Source organism: Notothenia rossii, assembly GCF_949606895.1.
Source record: "Notothenia rossii genome assembly, chromosome: 3".
NCBI lineage: Eukaryota > Metazoa > Chordata > Actinopteri > Perciformes > Nototheniidae > Notothenia > Notothenia rossii.
The window spans coordinates 7,026,853-7,036,651 of NC_136901.1; positions in this window are offsets into that span (position 1 = coordinate 7,026,853).

Genomic DNA, 9,799 nt, shown 5'->3' on the forward strand with positions numbered 1-9,799 from the left:
ATCTTTGTACACGGGAAAAAGACTGAAATAATGACATCCTGTCTCTCAAATGCTTTGGACAAAGTTCAACACTGGCTGAACAACATTTGCTTACAGTTGAATGTAAAAAAAACAGTATACATGATGTTCAGTAAACGACCAGTCAACATCGAAGGATCCAACGTGTTTTTAAATGGAGCGGAAATATAACTAGTTTCCCACTTCAAGTATCTATGTGTTACCTGCTGTTGTTTTATGCCTTTTATTCTACATTGTATAGTTGTACTTTGAATTGTGTCCTGTGTACTGTACTGTAAAGCACTTTGTACATTCGTGTTGAGAAGGGTGCTATATAAATAAAGTGTTACTTACTTTTACTTACTTAGAGTCATATTGGACTCGAACTTGACTTTTAAGAAACATATTAAGAAAGTATCCAATACCATTAAATTCAACTTGCAAAATTTCAAACAAATTAGACCTTTCTTAACTATCAATGCTGCAAAGTCATACCTCCACTGTATGATTCTATCCCACATTGAATACTGTTTGACAAACTGGTCGTTTGCTTGTGCCACAAACCTGAAACCAATAGAACAGCTGTACAAGAGAAAGGTGTTTGACAGAAAGCCAAATTCATACCACCACTGTACCATCCTAGAAAAACACAATTTCTTAAGTTTTGACAATGTTAAGTCTTTTAAAAGTATGTCTTTTATTTATAAATGTTTGCATGGACTGCCCCCCCCCCCCCTCCCTCCCTTAAGGGAATTCATCCACAAAAAACACACTGGATACTGCACTAGGTCAGAAACCAGAGGAGACTGTGAGGTCCACCGCAGACGGCCCACTTTCGGACAAAATGTCCTTTCCATTAAAGTCATCTCATTCTTGAATAGCCTCCCAACTGAGTTACGGGATTGTCCCACTTTGAACAGTTTTAAAGGTCAACTCAAAGAATGGTTGAGAATCAAACATCCGTGCAATCACCGCTAAATGCACTTTAAAACAGGGGTATCTCCTCTTGCACTTTATGTAGCTCTTGTACTTTATATGTCGTAGCTGCTACAGTGTACTGCCATGTGGTAAATGCTTGTATATGCTGCTCATGCTCTTTCTGCAAATCATGTATTTTTTTTGTTGCTATGTTTATAAATGTCATGTTCTTAAATGTTGCATGTGAGGGACTACGGATGGAAATTAGCTCAAAGCTAAAATCCGGCATATTTACATTTGAAGCATTATTTGTTTAAAGTGTTCATCAATGTGCATTGTCCCGATTCACATAAACGATTAAATGAAAAATGAAAAAATACGTCTTCCGCACTCTCTTGGTGAGATACAATAAGAGATCAATAAGAGATCAATGTCTCAAAAGACCAGGGAATAGTATTCCCATCAGTTACAGCTCACATGGTTTTATTTAACTGCTTTGAGACACGTGCAAAAACTCATCCCACTAAAGGAACATTCCCAGAATTGAGTACTTCAAAGAGGATATATTATAAGATAAGAAGTACTGTATTGATCCCGATTTGGGAAATGTTTGCGTTGCAGCAGCATACAAAGACAAGGCAATGTACATTATAAATAAATAATAGATGAATAGATCAATTAAAACACTCAAAATAAACAAACCTTATGTAAATATTTCTGAAATTGAAATAAAATAGCATTACAAAGTTACAAAATATAAATCAGGATATTATATACACTATTGCATACTACAACAAGATGAACATATTTGACCGTGATTTAATTGTAATACACGTTTCTAAATGATGCCGAAGTAACAACATACTGATACCGGTTAGTAAAAACCATGAATTAAGGCTTTGACAAGTCTGCAGACAGACGGCAGGCGAAAAACCTTTTAAAATGCGTGTTTTCTGAATGGAGTTTGGCTAAGCTAACGCAGTATATGCTCCGACCGTCCACACTCACAACAACGGCCTACAGACATAAATAAACCAGCGACTGTATTCTCCATGACACAGACAGTCTGTGGTTTCTACTTGTTTAACTTTGGTCTAGTTTCTGAACAGATATGAGGAGCTGTGAGCTCTGAGTGCTAAGAGCTAACGGCTGTGTTGTCTTTCTGGGGCTCTCATTGAAGATGACGTCACGGCTCCGCCTACACTGCGTTACTATAGTTACCGCCCCAGCTACTAAACTGTAATGGAAACGCAGCATAAAGTGAGTCAGTCCTAACGAGGCCTAGACATACCGAGCGAGGCCGTATAGTGGAAATGCGCCATAATCGTGCAAGGAATTATTATTCACATTTTCAGGTTCATATTAGTATGCATAGCCTCTACTGTGACATATTTACAAGCTTTAATATTCAAAAAGGTCTAAGACCAGAGCCCAGTCTGCTCAGAATAGTTGGCTCTGTTGTGATTGGTCAACCTCTTACAGTTGTCCTGCCCTTTAGGGAAGCTTCTTTAATGAAGAGCTTAACACCCGATCTAAACAATGAATGCATAGTACAGCAGGACAGTCAAACCAAAATGAAACACTGCAGCTTTTATTTGTATTTACTATATTGCAATGTTTGTTGTCATATAGACACCTGATTCCCCCCCTAAGAGGCTTACTTTGATTTATTTTTATTTTAAATGGGTGAAAACTGAACTTTGAAAGTTGAAATGGAATAATCAATTCTGGCAATTACTTTACTTGAGAGATGACATTATTCCAGGGAGAAAATTAAATGGATTTTTTAACGAGAACTGCCTGCACCCCCTGACCAAGTGACAAAGTCAAAGGAAATAAGAAAATAGCAGGGAAAATAACCCATAATAATGCCGTACAATTTCACAGACCACCTGCGTCTGCCAAAACTGAGGATTTTAGAAAAGGACACTTCAAATGAGCTGATCTGTTATCTAAGAAGAAGTGCTCTCAACTCAGCTTCTTTAGCAATGGTCAGTACATCTGATTCAATAGAATATCGTTCCCATGAAATAAGTTAATTGATCAACTCATTCCCATCAAGGGCCATCTTAAGGTGGAGGTCAATTTGTCTAACACTTTGATTTATAACCAAATATTTGCATAACAAAAAGACATTCCCACCAGTGCTAAATAGCAATTGATCGCATGACCTCACACTGAATGCAGGCATTGAGTTCTATATGCAGCACTACTGTTCCTGTACATTTGGATTTTGTTTCGTTCCAATTCATGTTGGACAACACATAATCCGAGGCTTATATGTTTATGTGCATCTATTAGGTATTTCTGTATGTCCCTGATGTGTTTGCTTAGTAAATGGGGTCATTTAGGTCAGAACCAATAACACCCTTCAGCCACTGTATTAGCATGTCCTCCATTCAGTCAAGCATTAAGAATCCACACTCATAACCACTCTGGATACAAGACTGATTTACTTTGTGATACAGGATGATTTAGGCCCCGTCCACACGGAGACGATATCAGGAGGCCGGCACGGGAACGCGGATTCCGAGCCCGAATCCGATAGCCTGTGATTACGGCTCCCAAGGTGGGTAGATCTGAGGACGAAATGCTTGCGGCTCTGTGTGTACGCCCTATACGATAATTTCCTGAAAACGATGACGACATAGCCCCGCCTCTCCCCACCTCTCCTGCTCACCCCGCGGCATTGCTGATGCGTTCCACCAACAACAACAACAATGGCGGATCACAGGGTTGCGTTCGTGCTCCAGACGCTACTGACCATGATACAGATTTGAGTGAAAAATGTACAGCTCCTTTACCATAACCATCAACAACAATAATAACATCATATAATATAATAATAATAATAATCGTCATCGGTCTTCTTCACTGCTTTTGGTGTATTTTGTGGCGGAAGTACAGCGCCACTTACAGGCCCGGCATATGTACTACAGCGGGTCGAGCGGTCTCGTGTGGACGGACACGGTTCTTGCGCCGATTTCGTGTGGACGTAAGACTTTTTTGATATCGAATTCGGTTTGTTTTGGTCTCCGTTTGGACGTTTGAAAATCCATTAAGGCCTGAGACCTGAAAAGCCTGAATGTCCTCCTTGGCGGTCTTTTTCTTTCCCCTTTTTTTAGCTGACTAGCAGATGTTTGTTTGCCCAAGCGGGAGACCGGCGTTGCAATTCAGTTTTCTTCATTAACATCATCTGCAATCCTCGATTTGATTGCATAATGTATACCGAGTAGAAATAAGGTCGGGCATTCATGGTGAGGTTTCTTCCCACTCTGGCATTCATATGCAGAGTCATACAAAAAACAGTGCTGACACTCAGTCCACATCATTCGGATTGATATTGTTAATAGCAATGAGAGTTGAAAGTCAGAATACTAAAGAGAGTTAAGACTTGGAGACAGTTTGAGGATATAATGTCAGCGATTCAAGTCTTCTTTCAGAATATCACTGAATGCAATAAAAGTTTGAACATGTTTCAGCTAGCATTAAAGAATTTCAGCTGTCTTCAGCAGTAGGATGGTTTCGCTGTCATCTAAGGATCAAGTGTCTCTTTTGAGGAAATATCACAGTGACACAGACAGGAACAATCCTCCAAGTTCAGGGATCATTATCTCAGTCCACGATCCAATGAGAAAGCAAGAGTGTGACTTTTCTATTTATCCATATTTGATATGAAAAGTTGGACGGACAGCTAAGAGTTTTTACTAAACGTGTGATCTGACTCTGGCTTAAGTTGTAACAAGGGCATTGTTCCTGTCTTCACTTTAATTGAACTTGTTATCCTGATTACCTGGTGAACTTATTCTAACTGTATCACTCTGGTTCCTGTTTACCATCTAGAAGCAAATTAAATATTGGTGAACAACTTTTGAATACCACTTACACAGATGGTGCATTTGACAACATGTGTTGCAGATTCATTTATCCCAAGGCATGTAATAATAAAGTGATGATCACTTGGTAAGAAGAGATTGAACCGATACACCGATACGTTAAAGGGGCAACAACATAGAAATAATTAAGCGTTCCAAATTTGGGCAACATTTACAAAAGTATTTTGTTCAAAGATTCAATTACATTTAGTATAACTCTTGTTAATTACTTGTTGTTTCAGAGGTGGAAGTATTCTTATTTGCATGTATTTTGTTGTATATTTGAATGGTGAATAATTCGCCATAAGGATAGCCAGTGTGAGGTCAGCAACTGCATCAAAAAATAGCAGATGCTCCACTAAGCCTCGTTGCTCTTGGCTTTAGGCAGACCATATAATTGGAGTTACATTACAAGCCTGCCTTCACACTGCATACAGAAAACCAGCTTGTACACAAAAAAAACAAAAAACAATCAGCACAAAACCCCCAAAAGGTTGGAGCGGCAGATATGTGCCCTGCTCTGCAGCCTGTCTGCTGTCTCTGTAATGAGCATTAGCAAACTCTTCAGCTATAAAAAGCTTTAAGGGCTGCAAATCCTTTAAGAATCGAGAAGAATCAATCACGTCGGAACTGAAACCAAACTCTTCTGAGGTTTTCAAACGGAGTAGCTGTCTTTCTTACTGTATTTTGAGGCCAATTATTAAGAGATTTAGTTTGAATCTGACACATCTGTTGCCTTTGGACGTCCAGTGCTACATCAGTGTGCATTAAATGAGTCCCTCTGAAGAGCCAGACAATTAAGAACGGCAGACCAGATGAGAGTTGTTTCTACATGTGAGTCTTATCTCATATAAAGGTTACTGGATCCTTTTGAGACCAGAAACCCTAAGGGTCTTTGAGAGAGGTTGAAGGGGCAGTGGAGTAAAATTCAATCAGCTTGAACATCATTTGAAGATTTAAGAAGTTCTGGAAATACAGGAATGGAATTTGACCCACTTCAGCAGAGGTGCAGAGAGAAATGGATCCAAGATGGCCGAAAGAAAGCGGTGAGTTATGAGTCTGCCATCTTCACGCAGACCTGGCTGCTCGTTTGCAATCCCTTAATTAAATCACAGAGGCACACTTTGGGTTTTGAGCTTCAGTTCCAAATGGTTTCCTAATAGGAAGCCTTCCAGCTTCACGGATCCAGTATAAGTGCAGTATTTCTCATATCACACACACACATTTAATGGCACAGTCCCAACACAGTGATTGGAAACTTTTGGAACCGGAAAGAATGGGGAACTATTTATCTTTTTAATATTACAGATGTCGGGAGCTGTGCTTAGATGCCTTCCAGTGTGAGTCATAACCCGGCGTTTCTCTCCTCCTTTGTTCCATCTCTGCTCAGGTCAAAGTAGACAACTGCGCCTGGTATGGTATTTTTTTTCCCTTTGGCAAAGATCATCACACTTTCACAACATCCATCCACTCAGGGCGAGGAGACAAGAGCAGTGTGGAATTAAATGTAGGCTTCCAACAGCCTTGAGAAAGTTATTGCTTCTCAGAGAATGTGATGCCCTGAGTATTTACAACTTGCTGTTATCATTTAATAACGGTCACTAGTTCTGAGCCTACACGATCGCAGGAAATATTATTACCTACATTTTGTGTTTGATCGTGTTGCTGCTTCTGTCATCTTGAAAATCTGAGGTCAAAAAGTTTTTAGAAAAGGACAAAAAGAAGCTTTGACAGCATTTTAGAAACTCACTGTGTGTTATGAGATATAGAGCCTTGCACTGTCTGGTTTTCTCATGCCCTTTTCAATATATTCTTTAAAAAGGCAGAATTTTGTCAGAATAAGAAACCTGACGATTCCTTTGTCTTTCAACTTGTGTAAGGTCAGAATTGAGACGCAGTCCTGATATAAATGTCTGTGAAGTCTGCTGTTAAATCCAAAAGTAGCTTTTCTGTCCTTGTGGAAGAAACTGGATTCACCTCCTTAACAGCTAATCCTATCCACTGGGCTGAAAGTATCATTAAAAATCCAAAATCACAAGTGGACATGGCCAAAAGTGAAGCTGCACTGATTGCTTATGAAGTGCAATATTACGAACTCTTGCTCAGAAATCAAATAAAAGTATTCAAAATGTGGCACCATGCAAATGCTAGGTGAAAACTATGTTTCTAAGAATGATACGCAGTCTGGGTCAGGTCAAATATCTCAAGGTTTCTGGTATTCAATTCCAGAGCACACAAGAGCTGTCTGAAAGGAAAGTGAACACAGTCTATCTCCAACCGCCGAGTGAGGGATTGAGGTTATAACCTGCAGCGCCACTGCAGATGGTGGAGGTGTGATGGGGGGATATTTTAGTGAACTAAACGGTTTGATTGCAGTCTGGAGGAAAATGTAGTCTCTTCGTACCTGCCTCCAGGGAAGCACAGGCCACTACATTTGCAGGAGAAATAACATATTCATATTATAAAAGTAGTAGGGGGCCTTAAATTGAATTTCTGTTCACATTCAGTTTGTCTAAAAGCAAGTCCTCTCCTAACTTTATCATCTGGCATGTGGCTGGTACACAGATTTAATGAGGGTGTTCAACATGAAAAAATGCAACAGATTTATGTGTGTCTGACCCAGACAGTGAACTGCAGTCTGGAGTCACTCCCGTCTTCTCCTTGGCCATGCTCGTGATAGCAGCAGAAGACAGTGACGGATGAAGGGTGTGACCCAGTGATGGACTTATATGGCGGCTGACCGGGGGGGTCTCCGGCTGAAGCCAACCTCGTTTATTCCCGTCATGGCCCTGATCAATTGACCCCGTGTTGGCCTCTCTGGTTGGCATGGAACTCAAATTGAATCAGGATGTCGGATTCTCGGTTGCAAAAAAACTTGACTTGCTGCTAACTCTGGTTCAATGACAGACTTCAAAAACAGATATCACAGTTATTTACATATATTTGTCTTTTTCTAAGGAGAAAAAAGACACATCTGCTCCAAGTTTCCACTTATACTTCATAACAGCTCTGTAGTTTTTAGTAAACCAAACAGGTCTAAATGGTGCATTTATTGGGGACTATTTTAAGCTGTGGATTAATGTGCATTTGGATCTCTAGTGAGTATTTCTGGCAGCCGGATGGCGTAAATAAACAACAGTGCCACTGCCCATGGCGCTAAATAGATGTCGCCCAGAACAACATTGTGGCTAATGTGTTTTTAATAGATTTCCGTACATCCATTGAGCTCAATGGCACAGAGGTATAAGCTATACCAAGTGGTGTCACTTCAATCAATTGGGCAATCATTTCATTGTTTTTCATTAGCTTTAAGATAAACATTTCAATTAAAAATAAATACCACTATACTGTCATATCCTTTAATTGCAATGGGTTCCCTTAAGGCTTACATTTTAATTTCAACAGTCAAGTCAATGGGACTCCTTTGAAATATGAAGTTGTCATAACATAAATATTTGTAATGATGTGCTCTGGTTACCTGGTTAGCCCAATCCATTTACTGATCCTTATTTGTGGTTGATTCCAGAATTGAGGTTGCATATACATAGACAAATACTAGCATAGTTAGATTAATTAAAAACATTGCACAGCGTGTGTTTGAAGGAAAGTGAACTGGGTTTGGCTCTAACAGGCATACACCCAAATCACTTTGCAATTCACGAAGCACTGCACTCACATTTCATCTACAGACAAACTGTTTGGTCTCCAAAAGGCTTTTGGAGAGATTACATATCGTTCCTTTCATAAAGATGCCATTAGTGTCTGGAGAGTAATGGGAGCCACTAATTTGATAGTCTGACCTTAAGCTATTCATCAGCTCAGAGGGAGAAGAAGAATAGATGATGCGGGAGATCACATTATAATTTGGCTACAGGATCCAATAGTCTAATGACAGCATTAACTCAAACAGCTGCAAAGAAAATGTTTTGAAATGCAGGGAACAAAAGGCTAGTATAGCGAGGCTGGGTATCGTCAGTATGATAGTCCAACATCACAGCAGGGAGCAAATATAATATTCACACAATTCCATAAACAGGGAGACGTCCTTGTCGCTGTTTCTGCTTGGCCCTCGAGCAGCTCTTAAAAGTCACTGTAAGGAATGATAATTGTTTCTCCAGAGAGTGGGGCTGAGGGTAGCACAACTGAATTGTCCTTTTTTTAAGCTGCCATAATACACCAAGGTTGTTCCCTTTTAAGTAAAAAAAAAACAACACTAGTCAGGAGTTTAGGGGGGGGTAATTTTAACACTAACTGCTAACACAGGTGCTTTCAGAGAGGGGTCAGGCTGATAAAGTGGTTACAAATCTGGACATGCATTTGGGCAAATACATGAATAATTGAGGGCAGTTATCCAATTCCCCCTTGTTTAGATCCTTGGGAATGTGTTGCAGCATTAGGACTGAAACAAGGCCAACATGCAAATGAGATTGATAGTGTAGCAATGGGGTGGTAGATGTGATACAATGTCAGGACTTTTGAACAAAGACAAGCTTGAGGGTTGAAAAGGCCTTTTTATTTTTTTACATCATTAAGTACTGCTCTGGTATTTTTTATATCTTCAACAAATGTACAATCCTACAAACTAAACTTTGCCTGGAGAAGTTTGTCAAGGGGGCATTCGCTTCACCACACCTCCGAACTTCAACACCTTTGAAGGCTTTGAACAAATGTTTGCATGTTTATTGCTGCCTTCTAGTTGGGCCTTTTAACATGGGGGTCTATGGGGATTTTTGGCAGAATTGCAGTTTCACAACACCCCCCGCATTAACTATTTTCCAGCAGTGGGGGTTGCTGATTGGTTGACCCTGTGTTTCTCATACCTCACTTAAGGCGAGCTGCATGTATTGATTCAAACATCTACAGAAGAAATGCTTTGGAAGATGGTCCATGCTATAAACTAGATACAGTGTACAATACATGGGCTGTGATTTACTGAGCACACTAGTCCTTTTACATGCCTTCAGATGAGTCACATCTATGGCAACAAATCCATTTAGTTTTATTGGAAG